This window comes from Lynx canadensis, chromosome A3, assembly GCF_007474595.2.
Source record: "Lynx canadensis isolate LIC74 chromosome A3, mLynCan4.pri.v2, whole genome shotgun sequence".
Lineage (NCBI taxonomy): Eukaryota > Metazoa > Chordata > Mammalia > Carnivora > Felidae > Lynx > Lynx canadensis.
Window position 1 is genome coordinate 80,051,486 of NC_044305.1, and position 14,468 is coordinate 80,065,953.

At 36.8% G+C, this 14,468-nt stretch overlaps 1 protein-coding gene across 1 annotated transcript in view; it reads left to right on the top strand.

Annotated features, from left to right (window-relative positions):
- The window catches only part of EHBP1 (EH domain binding protein 1), a 337,775-nt gene that overhangs the window by 6,706 nt on the left and 316,601 nt on the right, over positions 1 to 14,468 (top strand).

Sequence of the window (14,468 nt, forward strand, 5' to 3'; positions counted from 1 at the left end):
GCAAGGAGGTAGTGATGGAGGTGGTGAGAAACGGGCAGATATATGCAGGTAACAAACATACATTTACACCACATTTTACTGAGGTATACCTTACACTTTTGCATACAATAAAATGCATCACTTTTAAGTGTATAGTTCAGTAAGTTTTGATAAATGTATACACCCATGTAACTGGAAATAAATTTTTTGAAGGAATTGTTGACAGGACTTAATGATGGATTAGAAATGATGTAAAGTCAGAGATGGATCAATAAGGACTGTAGACTTTTGGTTGAACAACCAGATGAATGTAATGTTAATTATAGGGATGGGGAACACCTGGAGAGGAAAAGGTTTGGCATGAAGGGGAAATCAAGAATTGGCTTTGCTTTTCTTAAAGTATGGGACATCCAGGTGGAGATTTAATTAAGCAGTTAATTACAAGAATCTTGAGATCAGGAGAGAGAAGAGGTTGGAGTCTCTTAGTAAATAGATAGAATTTATAACAATGGGGCTATAGGAAATTTCCTGTGGTGTTAATATAGATTACGACGATGGAGGACTGAGCCTTGGGACACTTCAACATACAGAGGTAGGTAAGAAGAGGAAGAGCCAGCAAAGGAGACTGAAAAACAAGCATTAGTAAGTTAGGAGGAAAATTAGGAGACTATTCTCTCAGGAACCAAGTGCAAAATGTATCAGGAAGGTAGCGTTTAACTGTGTCAAATACTGTTGAGAGGTTGAGCAAGATGACAGTGGCTTTGGCAAGGTGGAGAGAGCTGGTGACTTTGAGAAATAGTTTCAGTGGACAGGTAGGGATAAAAGCATGATTAGATTGGGGTAGGAGAAAGGAGGTAAATATGATCAATGTAGATACTTTTCATAGAGAATTTTGCTACAAATCAGAGAACTAAGGAATAGCTGGAGAGAGACAAGGAGTCAAGGTTTATGTTTCACGTGGAAGATTTGCAGCATATTGGAATGCTTGATGGAAATGGTTGGTAAAGAAGGAAAAACTGATGGTGTGCTGGGAGAGGAGGTAACTTCAGGAGAAAAGTCCTTGAATATGAGAACAGGAACAGGATCCAGTACCCAAGTGGAAAGGTTGAACTTGAGTAGAAGCAGGAACAATTCATTGTTATAAGGAGAGAAGGCAGATGACACGGGTAGAGAAGCAGGTAGGTTGGTAGATTTGGTGCAGGAGGGTGTGGACATTCTCTTCTGTTGGCTTCTCTTTTCTCAGGGAAGTAATATTAGGGGTCATCAGCTGAGAGGGAGGTGACAGGTGTTGAAGGATTAAGGAGAGAGGAGGTATTGTCAAAACAAGAATTGACTAGGGAAATGTAGAAAGGTTGCTGCGTGGTGCTGGGACCTTCTTAACTTTGTGGTCTTAAATTTAAAATGAATGCAACCAGCAAGTTTGCATATTTTAATTGAGCTATGTTCCTTATTTGGGTTCAGGCATAGAATAGGCAGAGTTGGATTTAATCAGGGTTGGGTTTTGTCATGAATGCATAACTGAGAGAAAAAAGGGTGAGGAAATTGAGAGTGAATGCACAGGAATGCTTATAGTGATGCACCATGGAGTATGAGATGGAAAAGGAGGAAAATAAGGACATGAACGGTGGGATGGTCAATGAAAAAGTGAAGAGGGTAATGCTTTTGATATGTTCGGGAGGTTGAATAGTTGTTGGGGTTGAGTTACCAGAGTGAATGAACTGGAAAAAAGTGAGATGTTTGATTGTGGAGGAATTGGTTAAAGGTAATGATGAGATAAAGGTTGTAGTCTCCTCTGGATCACATTTGCTTATCAGTTTAAAAAAATAAGCACATGGGTGCCTGGCTGGCTCAGTTGGTAGAGCATGCTAATCTTGATCCTGGGGTTGTAAGTTTGAGCCGCACATTGGGTGTAGAGATAAATAAAATCTAAAAAATATATAAATAAGCATACATCCTCAATATGTTTTTTTAATGTTTTATTTATTTTTGAGAGAGAGAGTGAGCACAAATGGGAGGGGGCAGAGAGAGAGGGGAACAGAGGATCTGAAGTGGGCTCCACACTGACAACAGAGAGCCCAATGCAGGGCTGAAACTCACAAACAGTGAGATCATGACTTGAACTGAAGTCAGACACTCAACCTACTGAGCCACCTTGGTGCCCCCTCAAAATGTTTTTAATTAATATTCCATATACATTAAATATGAGTATACCTTAATTTTCTTTTTTAAAAAATAAATTAAGTGGAATTTCTTCTATATTTGAATGGGTCATCTTTTGTACTATAAGATTATAGCTGTTAGGGTGCGACAGTGGCAGTTGGTGATTGAAGTGGAATGGAGGAAAAGATTTTTGGGAGTGAAGAGGTTAGTCAAGGAATTTATAGGCTAAAGTGTGGGACAAATGGCCTCTCTGGCTCTTGAAATTGCCAAGACTAATTGCAGGAGAAATGGTTAAGACAGGTGCTAAAATTTTAATGAGGGGAGAGGTGAGGCAGAAAGTTTTACTTTGCAGAACTTCGTGTTACAAGTTATGTGGATCTTGAACCCCTTATTCCTTGAAAGGAAATAGCCCAGTCTTCTTTTGCATGTGATAAATTGTCAAAGGTAGATTTAACTTTAGTAGATAACAAATTGATATGTTACTTTGTTAGCAGTTTTATGTTAGTGTTTGTGGACTGTTTTTTTTTTTAAACTGGAATCGATACATGTTGTATTTTATCCAGATTTTAAATATTTATTACATGTGAAATTCAGCTGTACAAAAGTTCGATTGTAGGTTACTTAAGGAAAATAGTGAGGATACTTTATGCCATAATTTGATATTGTAGTGCTTATATCACAGTTGCCTCCACACCAGATTCAGTAGCCTCTAGATTGTTGGCACACTTTGGCTTGGTCCAGGCTGTTTCTTTTGTAAATAAAGTTTTATTGGAATATGGCCATGCCCATTTGTCCATAGCTGCTGTCACACTAAAATGGCAGAGTTGGATAGTTGCTACACAGACTGGGTGGCTGCAGAGTTTAAAATATTTACTCTGGCCTTTTAAGAATAAGTTTACTGTCCTCTGCTCTAAATCATTGGAGTTACTTTCAGCTACTGTTTGTGGAATCTAGAGTCTGGTACCTTTCTGTTTTCTCTGTGCCCAACCTGTAAACTATCAGTTCAACTTAATGTAGTCTAACTGCATAAGAATGGAGGCGAGCCCACAGTGCCTGCCTTCCAGCTATAGAAAGAAACTTTACAATAGCTTTAAGGAACATTTATATCTGTGTATGTACAAAAATATATTTTGTGTGATCTTGGACAAATTACTTAACCTCTTAGTACTTCATCTGTAAAATGGTGATGAAACTAATAAAGTTGTTTTGACAATTAAGTGAAATAATACTTGTAAAGGTGGTTAGAATAGTGCCTGACATATAGTAAGCACTCAATCAATGTTACCAATTGTTATTATTGTCATTATCTGATTATTTAAGCAATAAGTGATGAAGAGAACTATCTAGACAAAAGGATAGAGTAAGCAAGAAGACTGAAACTATAACCTGAACACTTAAGAGTGTTAGAGAAAGACGAACTAGCACAGAAGTTTGGAGTGACACGAGGGGTGGGAGTAAACCAGGGAGCATGCTAGAAGTGCTGTGCTAAAATTAAGTTTTGGCAATACTTTGGCTTTTGGGGAAAAGAACTACATTATCTTTGCCTCTGGAGCAAAATCAGTTCATGTGGGGTTTTTTTTGTTGTTGTTTTGTTTTTAATGTTTATTCATTTTTGAGAGAGAGAGAGAGAGAGCGTGAGACAGCAGGAAAGGGACAGAGAGGTGGAGAGACAGAATCCCAGGCAAGGTCTGTGCTGTCAACACAGAGCCCACTGTGGGGCTCGAACTCACGGAACTGTGAGATCATGACCTGAGCTGAAATCAAGAGTCAGATGCTTAACTGACTGAGCCACCCAGGTGCCCCCAAATCAGTTCACATTCTTATAACTTTATTTACTTTCTAATAATCACTTCAACTAAATAATATGGCTAAGGAAACTAATTAAATTCATCTAAAGTAGAATTAATTTGCCAGCATTTGTGTGTCCTATGGTGACTATTTATGATATTTAGGATATATTTTATGATAAGTTTTCTTAAAGAATTTTTTTTCCCTGTCATGATTTTTTTAATGATCCCATTTAGAACACTGTATCTCTCAGTAATATGAAATTCCCTTACCTTAATTTGGTATCAAGTTTTGGCTTGTGTATTTGTTTTTAAGTTTATATATTTATTTTTGAGAGACAGCATGAGTGAGGGAGGGGCAGAGAGAGAGGGAGATGAAGAATCCCAAGCAGGCTCCACAATGTCAGTGTAGAGCCTGATGCGGGGTTCAAACCCATAAACCGTGAGATTGTGACCTGCGTCGAAATCAAGAGTTGGACACTTAACTGACTGAGCCACCTAGGCACCCTTTGGTTTATGTATTTTAAAGGTTGATTAAAAAAAATTTTTTTTTAACATTTTATTTATTTTTGAGAGAGAGAGAGACAGAGCACAAGTGGGGGAGGGGCAGAGAGAGAGGGAGACACAGAATCCGAAGCAGGCTCCAGGCTCTGAGTGGTCAGGTCAGCACAGAGCCCAATGTGGGGCTCGAACCCACAAACCGTGAGATCATGACCTGAGCTGAAGTCGGACATTCAACCGACTGAGCCACCCAGGCATCCCAAAGGTTGATTTTTAAAATGAAATTTTGAGAGGTTATTTGAAATTTTACTCTGACGATTTAAGTTTAGTTTCACATTAGTTTTGCAATTAGATGCTCAGAGAACTTAAAACTAGGCATTTCTAGAAATGTGCTGTTGATGTTTCAAATGTGTTTGTTCTAATTTTGTGGAAAATTTCAACAAAAGAGCTACTGAAGTAGTTCCCTGCATGATATAAAAATAGGCCAGTGTACTGAAGGAAAAATTGCACAAGCTTTTTGAACTGAATGCTCAGTAGGGATGTTCATATTCTGCATCAGGACTTTTGCATATTTTATAAAAGGAGTAGAACTGAGTTTGTGAAATGGGGGCTATAGAATTACATCAGGATGTTAGTTTATGTTTGTCTTATTTGTCGCTATTATAGTGATATTTTCAGGCAGGTTTGCTAATAAGTACCTAAAGATTTTCTTCAATACATTTGTTCCATTAAAATATCTCTTTTTGTCACTAACCCTAGTGTTGTTATTTTAAAAGTACTTTTTAAATGAGAAAACAGTTAGAAAATTGACTTTAAAGCTCAATTAACAATAAAAGCATTGACTTTAATTAAAGAAGTTATCACTTTAAAAGTTGACACTCTGCCCATGTCCAAAAGAGTTTGTCTGCTTAAGAATTTAAAATAACACTATGTTGACTAATTTAGGGATATAAATAGAACAGAGATAGTCTTGAGGATCAGAGAATGCATGTTACTGGACACCTAAGAGAAGTTACCACTGGACACCGGACTTGGTTCTGAATTTATTGGCAGCTAAGGCAAAAAGGGAAGCACATTGGCTCAGGTGGTATTTCTTCTGGCTAAAGAAAATATCCAAATTTTTTTGCAGAGACTTTTAGAACTTAATTCAAAGAGGATTTTTATTATGAAAAAAAAAAAAAGGGTATGACATTGGGTAAGTCTCTACCTACAAAAGACTCAGACTGTTAAACTGGATAAAGTTTTTACCTAGTTTTCTGATCATCTAATTTAAATCAAAGATACAACTTGGAAAATTTATAAGAATGGATATTTAAAATAAATCATCAAGTTCTGTACTGTCCAGTACAGAAGCAATTAACCACATGTGGTTATTTACATCTAAACTTAAATTTGATGAAATTAAAAATTTAGTTTTAGTTTTTCAGTCACATTAGCCGCATTTCAAGTGCTCACTAACCACATGTGAGTAGGGGCTACCATATTGGATAGTGCAAGCATGAAACGTTTCCATCATCACAAAAAGTTTTACTGGACAGTGCTGTTTTGGTCATTTCCTCTCAAACTAGCTGATTTCAGAATCTCTGGGTACTTTGCAAATATGGAGATTTCCATGCTCATTAGAAAGTCTGAGCTTGTAAATGGGGAATGGTGCTGGCAAGTCTGTCATTTTAGGAGTTCCCTGATTGCTTGCTTAAGATCCATCATTAAGCCAGGTTTTAGAGCTATCATATATGATTCTTTCTCAGATACCTGTCTAAAGTAAAGTTTTGCAAATGCTGGATGACAATTCCTATTGGTACTCTAGAAATGTTAATGAGTTGAAAATTTGAATTGAATTTTTTTTCAGCAGTTTCTGTAATATATGTGTGTGTGTTAAAAGTGAGAGTAATGTACTTTAGCGATGCCACCTATAAGGCTGTCAAGTTAATATAAACATTTGAATAGGTTTATTAGTTCATTAAAAAAAAAGACTGTTCTACAGAAGCAAGGACTATTGGAGGATAGCTAATAATACAATAATTTTTATTATTCTATTTTTGGAACTGCTCAAGTGCTAGCACAGTTATTATATGTCCAGGCAACATTTCTGGATCTGCTGATTTTTTTTTTCTCTGAGGCATGTCTCAATTCTCACTCCAGTTTTGCCTTCTTGCTTTCTTGCTTTCTTTCTTTGATGTTTATTTTTGAGAGAGAGAGAGACAGAGAGAGAGAGAGGGAGAGAGAGAGAGAGAGAGAGAGAGAGAGAGAGAGAGAGAGAGAAAGAACAAGCAGGTGAGGGGCAGAGAGAGAGAGAGAGGGAGACATAGAATCCGAAGCAGGCTCCAGGCTCTGAGCAGTCAGGTCAGCATAGAGCCCAATGCGGGGCTCAAACCCACAAACCATGAGATCATAACCTGTGCTGAAGTCCTGTGCTTAACCGGCTGAGCCACCCAGGTGCCCCTCACTCCAGTTTTTCTGTTGCTACTGTCTTGGCAATATCCTTTGTCATCTTTTGTAAAGGTCTTAGTTTCTAAACTGTGCACTGAGGAGGCCTTGAAGGCACTGCAGAGAACTCTACAGGTGTGCCAAAAGATGGAAGAATTTTGAGGGAAATGACAGCAACATGTGTTGGAAACCACACACACTATACTTGAGGTAGTTCATTTTTAAAATTGGATTGCTACAATCCTTTCATTGATACCATATTTTTACAAAGCTGATTGTTGGCAGTTGCTATTATGAAAAGCAAGTACTATGTGAAAATATATATGGAACAGGAAAGAGGAGGGCAGTGTCTTCTGAAGTTTGAGAGGTTGTGCAGTGCCCAACACAGGTGTCGAGTTGTTAGGGCATATATTCTTAAGTTGTTTGGACCTGACTACTTAATAAATAGAATGGTTAGGTGTTTCCTTTGGCCTGTGAAAAAATTACTGACACATTCAGGGCCTTCTAAACCCAGAAAGTTTGGGAACCTATGGTATAGGCTTTTATGATAGCCTTAACACTTTGCTAGCCCCTTCTGTTCCTTTGTTTATGTTATTTCGGTAGTTATCCTAAACTGAACCTTCCAGATTTCCTGTTTGCTTAGGATACTATTGGAATGGTAATTTTAATCTTTTAAACCTCTTCTTATTTTATTTTAGCACTTTTTCCAACTGTTCCCCTTAAGCTTCCCAAATCTTGTTTACCACACACAGTTCCTTCGTTACCTTTCATACTTCTCTATGCCCCCTCCAAAAATCATTAAATGCAATGAGCATGTAGTAATAGTCTATTTCAGAGTAACTTAATTGAAGCGGAGTTTATTCTTGCAATAAGTTGGTTTAGAGATCGAGTTTAATGGTTCAGCTTTATTTTGAAGAGTACTCTAATTTACAAAATAATCTTTTAAAAATTGGTTAATTCATTTATTAAAAAAACTTTTTATTGAAATTATTATACTTTTACAGAAGAGTTGCAAAGACAGTATATAGACAGTTCCTGTATGCTCTTTACCTAGCTTACTTTGGGTAAAATTAGGGTGAATAAATTCACCATGGCCATTTATCAAAACTAAGAGATTAATGTTAGTACAATATTGTTATACCAAACTACAGACTTATTTGGATTTCATCAGTTTTGCTACTAATAATCTTTTTCTGTTTGAGGATACAATTCAGGATACCACGTTACATTTAGTTGTCACATCTCCTTAGCTGCTCTAATCTATGGCAGTTTATCAGCCTTTCCTTGTTTTTCATGACCTTGATAGTTTTGAATAATTCTAACTAGGTATTTTGTAGAATGTCACTTAAATTGGGTTTAATGTTTTTCTAATGATTAGACTGGACTTATGGATTTGACGAAGATACCACAGATGTGAAGTGCCTTTATCACATCATATCAGAGGGTACATGATAGCAGCATGAGTTATTACTGGTGGTGTTGACTTTGATCACTTGGTTAAGGTAGAGTCTGCCAGATTTCTCACTGTAAGTTATTACTTTTTTCTTTTTTATACTCAACTTGTTAGTAGCTAGACACTAAGTCCAATATAGACTCATGAAGAGGGGAATTTAGTTCCATATCCTGGAAGGAGGAGTATCAAAGGATTTGTGGACATATGTTAAAAAATTAACAAATTTTGGAGGGGAGATAACTTGAGAGGTTGTGTAAATATCCTATTTCTCTTTAAAGTTTCAACCACTAATATTAAATTCTGGTAGATTTTGACTGTGGCAATTATTACTGTATTCTAATGATGATTTTCTGTTTCCTTTAGTCTTCTTACATTTGGAATTCCATTAGAAAGATTTGACTTTTCTCATTTATTCAGTTATGTATTTAAAATAATCTTTTGATTTAGTTGTCATCTTTGGTACTAAGGTTCTAACAGGAGGTATATTATTGCAACATTATTTCTTTTTAAAAAAGAACCTTTTATTTTAAAAGAATTTCGGTCTTCTAGAAAATATGCAAAATTAGAAAATATGCAAAATTAGTACAAAGAATTCCCATATACCTTTCACCCAGATTCCCCAAGTGTCAACTTTTATCATTCTCTTTTGCTCTCTCTATGTCATTTTTCTCTTAACATTACCTATGATGCCCCTTCACCCGTAAATACTTAAGTGTGTATTTTTTAAAAACCAGGACGTTTTCTTAGGTGACCATAGTACAGTTTATCCAGTCAGAAAATTAACATTGATACAGTATTGTTGCTTAATCTGTAGACCTAATTCATATTTCTCCAGTTATGCTGGTAGTTCCATTTCTAGCAAAAGGTTAATGTGTTTTTCTAAATCGGAATCCAGTCCAGGGTCATATGTTACATTTAACTGTTATTATCTCTTCACTCTCCTTTATTTATTTATTTATTTATTTATTTACAAAAGTTTAACTTGAGAGAGAGAGAGAGAGAGGAGGGTAGGGGCAGAGAGAGAGGGAGAAGAGGGTGAGAGAATCTTAAGCAGGCTTCATGCCCATCACAGAGCCTGAGGTGGGGTTAGATCTCATGACCGTGAGACCATAACCTGAGCCAAAATTGAGAGTCGGTCGCTTAACTGACTGAGCTACCCAGTGCCCCTCTTCACTTGCCTTTAATCTGATAGAGTTCTTCAGTCTTTCTTTGTTTTTCATGACGTTGATACTTTTGAAGAAAGTTCCTCAATTTGAGTTTGTCTGTTCCCTCATGATTAGGTTCAGATTATGACTTTTTGGCAGGAATGTCAAAGTGATTCTGTGTACTCACTGCATCATATAAATATATTTATATGTTATGTAAACACCCTATTCCTTATCAAACTTTTAGTGTTCAGTGTGGTTATATTTTTAATTCAGAACACAGCTTTATTTCTTTTTATTTGTATTTCGCTTTAGAAAATCCTTCCCCATTCTTATTGAATTAACTTATAAGCTAATGAATTTTAATGTGGTTCCCCAAGTAAGAACTATTTTTAAAAAGGTTTATTTCCTCCATCCTTTGTATCCTATTCCCATTGCTGTATCCTTTCCCCCTTGTTCCACCCAACACCTGAATGTAACTAGTTTCATTATTCTGCGTTGTTGCTTCTCCTTCTCCTTTTTAACAGATTTATTGAGATATACTTCATGTACTATACAGTTCACCCTAAGTGTTCAATTCAGTGGTTTTTAATGTATTCCTAGAGTTGTGTAGCCATCATCAACATGTAATTTTTTAGCATTTTTCATCACCCCCAAAAGAAACCGTATTCTGGGGCGCCTGGGTGGCGCAGTCGGTTAAGCATCCGACTTCAGCCAGGTCACGATCTCGCGGTCCGTGAGTTCGAGCCCCGCGTCGGGCTCTGGGCTGATGGCTCAGAGCCTGGAACCTGTTTCCGATTCTGTGTCTCCCTCTCTCTCTGCCCCTCCCCCGTTCATGCTCTGTCTCTCTCTGTCCCAAAAATAAATAAACGTTGAAAAAAAGAAAGAAAGAAACCTGTATTCACCAGCGGTCACTCCCTGTTCTTCTGGAACTCCCCCCCTCCCCTCCTCTTCTTTTTCCACCTGCCCTGTACTCCTACCCACCCCTGCTCTGGGAACCCCTAATTTGCTTTCTGCCTCTTTCTGTTTGCTTATTGGAGACTTTTCATGTAAATGGAATCTTACTATATGGTCTTTTATGACTGGTTTCTTTCCCTTAATAGTGGGTTTTAGGGTTTATCCATGAGTATCATGTATCAATACTTCATTCCTTTTCATTGCTGCAAATATTCTGTGGTATGAATATACTGCATTTTATTTATACTAAAGGGGTGTTTAGGTTGTTTCTACTTTTTGGCTATTAACAATGTTAATATGAACATTTGTGTCTTGAGTATATACCTAGAAATGGAACTGCTAGGTCATATGGTAATTTTGTCAACCTTTTGAGGAGTTGCTAAACCATTTTCCAAAGTGGCTACATCATTTTATACACCCACCAGCAATGTCCGAGGGCTCCAATTGCTCTTTATCCTCACCAACACATCTTACTGTCTTTTATTGTAGCCATTCTGTAGGTGTACAGTGGTATATCATTGTGGTCTTCATTTATGTTTCTCTAATTGCTGAATGATGTTTAGCCACAGTCTTTTCCTGGGTTTAATGGCCTTTTATTTGGGTTTTTTTGTTTGTTTGTTTGTTTTTGTTTTGACAAATGTGTATTTTCATCTTTTGCCCATTTTTATTTGGGTTATTTATCTTTTCAGCATTGCATTGTAAGAGTTCTCTACAGATTTTACATTTAAGACACTTATCAGGTATGTGATTGCAAACAGTTTATTTCATTCAGTGAGTTGGAGAATATCTTTCACTTTCTTGAATGGTGTCTTATGATGCACAAATGGTTTTAAATTTCATGAAGTCTGATTTAGCTATTTTTTGTTTTGTTCCTTGTGCTTTAAATTGTACCTAAGAATCTATTTTAATTTTTGTGAATGATGGCAGGAAGGGGTCCAACTTCATTCTTTTGTAAATAAATGTCCAATTATTCTAACATCATTTGTTGAGTTTGGGTATATTTTTTCTATGTTTCTTTTTACACAGATGATCAGATACATGTACTTTCCTCCTTATTTCTTCTTTCTTACATAAAAGGGGTAAGAAAATATTGTTGGTTCACTCTTTTACTTTGCTTTTCACTTAACAAAATATTCTGGAAATCATTCCATACCATTTCATAGAGATCATCCTCATCCGATATTGATACACTATTATTATCTAAAGTTAACAGTTTACCTTAGATTTCACTCTTTGTGTTGTGCACCTGTATGGGTTTTGACAAATGTAAAATATGATTCCACCATTACAGTATACAGAATAGTTTTACTGCCCCAAAAATCCTCTGTACTCCACCTATTCTTTCTTCTATCTCTTTTCCTGAATCTCTTGCAACCACTGATCTTTTTATTGTCTCCATAGTTTTGCCTTTTCCAGAATATCAAATAGTTGGAATCATACAATATGTAGCCTTTTCAGAATTGGCTTCTTTCACTTAGCAATGTGCACTGAAAGTTTCTCCGTATCTTTTTGTGCCTTGATAGCTAATGTATTTTTCAGCACTAAGTAGTATTCCATTGTGTGGATGTACTAGAATTTGTTTATCCGTTCATTTATTGAGGGATATCTTGGTTGCTTCTGAGTTTTGGCAATTATGAATAAGGTTGCTACAAATGTTTGTGTATAGGTTTTTGTATGGAACACAGGTTTTTAACTTAGTTGGGTCAATACCAAGGAGCCCAATTTCTGTATCTTATGGTAAGAGTATGATTAGTTTTGTAATAGACTGCTGAATTATTTCCCAAAATGCCTGAATCATTTTGAATTCCCACCACCAATGAAGGGGAGTTCCTTTTGCTCGACATCCTCACCTGGATTTGATGTTGTCAGTGTTTTGAATGTTCACCATTATTATAGTATAGCTATGTAGTGGTGTCTTGTTTTAATTTACAGTTTTCTAGTGCCATGATTTTTGAGCGTTTTTTCATATGCCTAGTTGACATCTGCATATCTTTGGTGAGGTGTCCAGATCACTTGCCCATTTAAAAAATTGGGTTGTTTTCTTGTTGTGAGTTTTAACAGTTCTAAGTGTTGGAGCGCCTGGGTGGCTCAGTTGGTTAAGCATCTGATTTCGGCTCAGGTCATGATCTCACGGTTTGTGACTTCAAGGCCCTCATCAGGCTCTGTGCTGACAGCTCAGAGCCTGGAGCCTGCTTCAGATTCTGTGTCTCCCCACCTCTCTCTCTGCCCCACCCAACCCATGCTCTGTCTCTCTCCCTCTCAAAAATAAATAAGACATTAAAAAAATTTTTAAGAGTTCTTGGTATGTTTAGGTACCAGTCCTTTATCAGATATATGTTTTGCAGATATCTTCTTCCATTCTGTGGCTTGTCTTTTATTGTCTTCTACAGTTTTGTTTTTTTTTTTTTTTTTTACATTTATTTTAATTTTGCAGGGGGAAAGGAGAGAGAGGGAATTCCAAGCAGACTCTACTGTCAGTGTTTTTTAAGAATGTGACAGGATTTTGGGGTGCCTGGGTGGCTCAGTCAGTTAAGCTTCTGACTTTTGATTTTGGCTCAGGTCATGATCTCACAGTTCACAGGTCTGAGTCCCATATTGGGCTTTGCACTGACAGTTTTTCAAGGAATTGGTCCAGTTTATCTAGGTTATCAAACTTGTGGACATAGAATTGTTCATAATATTTCTATATTACCTTTTTAATGTGCACAGAATTAGTAGTGATGGCCCCACTTTAATTTCTGATTTAATAATTTGTTCTTTTTTTTAATGTTTATTTTTTTTATTAGAGAGAGTGTGAATGGGGAGGGGCAAAGAGAGAGGGAGACAGAATCCAAAACAGGCTCCAGGCTCTGAGCTGTCTGTCAGTACAGAGCCTGACACAGGGCTTGGACTTACAAACTGAGATCATGACCTGAGCTGAAGTCAGACACTTAACTGACTGAGCCACCTGGGAGCCCCATCTTTTTTTTTTTTTGGTTAACCTGGCTACAAATTTATCAATTATTTTGGTCTTTTCAAAGAACTCACCTTTGGTTTTGGTTGGTATCCATTTTCAATTTCATTAATTTCTTCTCTAATTTTTACTCTGTCCTTCTGCTTAACTTTATGTTTAATTTGTTCTTTTCTTGTTCCCTAAATTGGAAGCTTATATTATTGACTTATTCTTTTCAAATATATGCAGTCAGTGCTATAAATATCCTTCTAAGCACTGCTTTTGCTGGATCCCACAACTTTTGGTAAGTTGTATTTTCATTTTCTATTTGTTCAAATATTTTAAGTTTCTCTTGAGCTCCTTTGACTCATGTGTTTAGAAGTGTGTTGTTTAATCTCCCAAGTATTTTGGAGTTTTTCAGTTATCTTTCTGTTATGGATTTCTAGTTTAATTCCACTGTGTATGTGAGGATACTTTGTATGATTTCAGTTCTTTTAAATTTGTTAAGATGTAATTTATGGCCCAGAATGTGGTCTGTCTTGGTGAATGTTACATGTGAACTTGAGAAGAATGTGTACTCTGCCCTCACTGGTTGAAGTATTCTATAGATCCAGTTGATTGGTGATGCTGTTCAGTTAAACTATGCCTTTACTGATTTTTTTGCCAGTGGAATCTGTCAATTCCTGTTAGAGGGGTATGGAAGTGTCCAGCTGTAATTCTTCCATTTCTTCTCACAGTTCTACCAGCTTTTGCCTCATATGTATTGATGCTCTATTGTAGGCTGTACACATTAGGGAATGTTATGACTTACTGGAGAATTGACCCCTTTGTCATTATGTAATGCCTCTCTTTCTTTCTTTTTATTTTACTTAAAAAATATTTATTTTTGAGGGAGAGAGAGCACACACAAGTGGGAGAGGGGCAGAGAGAGGTGGGGGACACAGGATCTGAAGCTGGCTTTGTGCTGACAGGAGAGAGCACGATGTAGGGCTCAAACTCACAAACCATGAGATTATGACTGGAGCCAAAGTTGGATGCTTAACCAGTTGAACTTAACCAGGTGCCCCACGTAATGCCTCTCTTTATTTTTCATAATGTTCCTTGCTATAAAGTCTGCTTTATCTGAA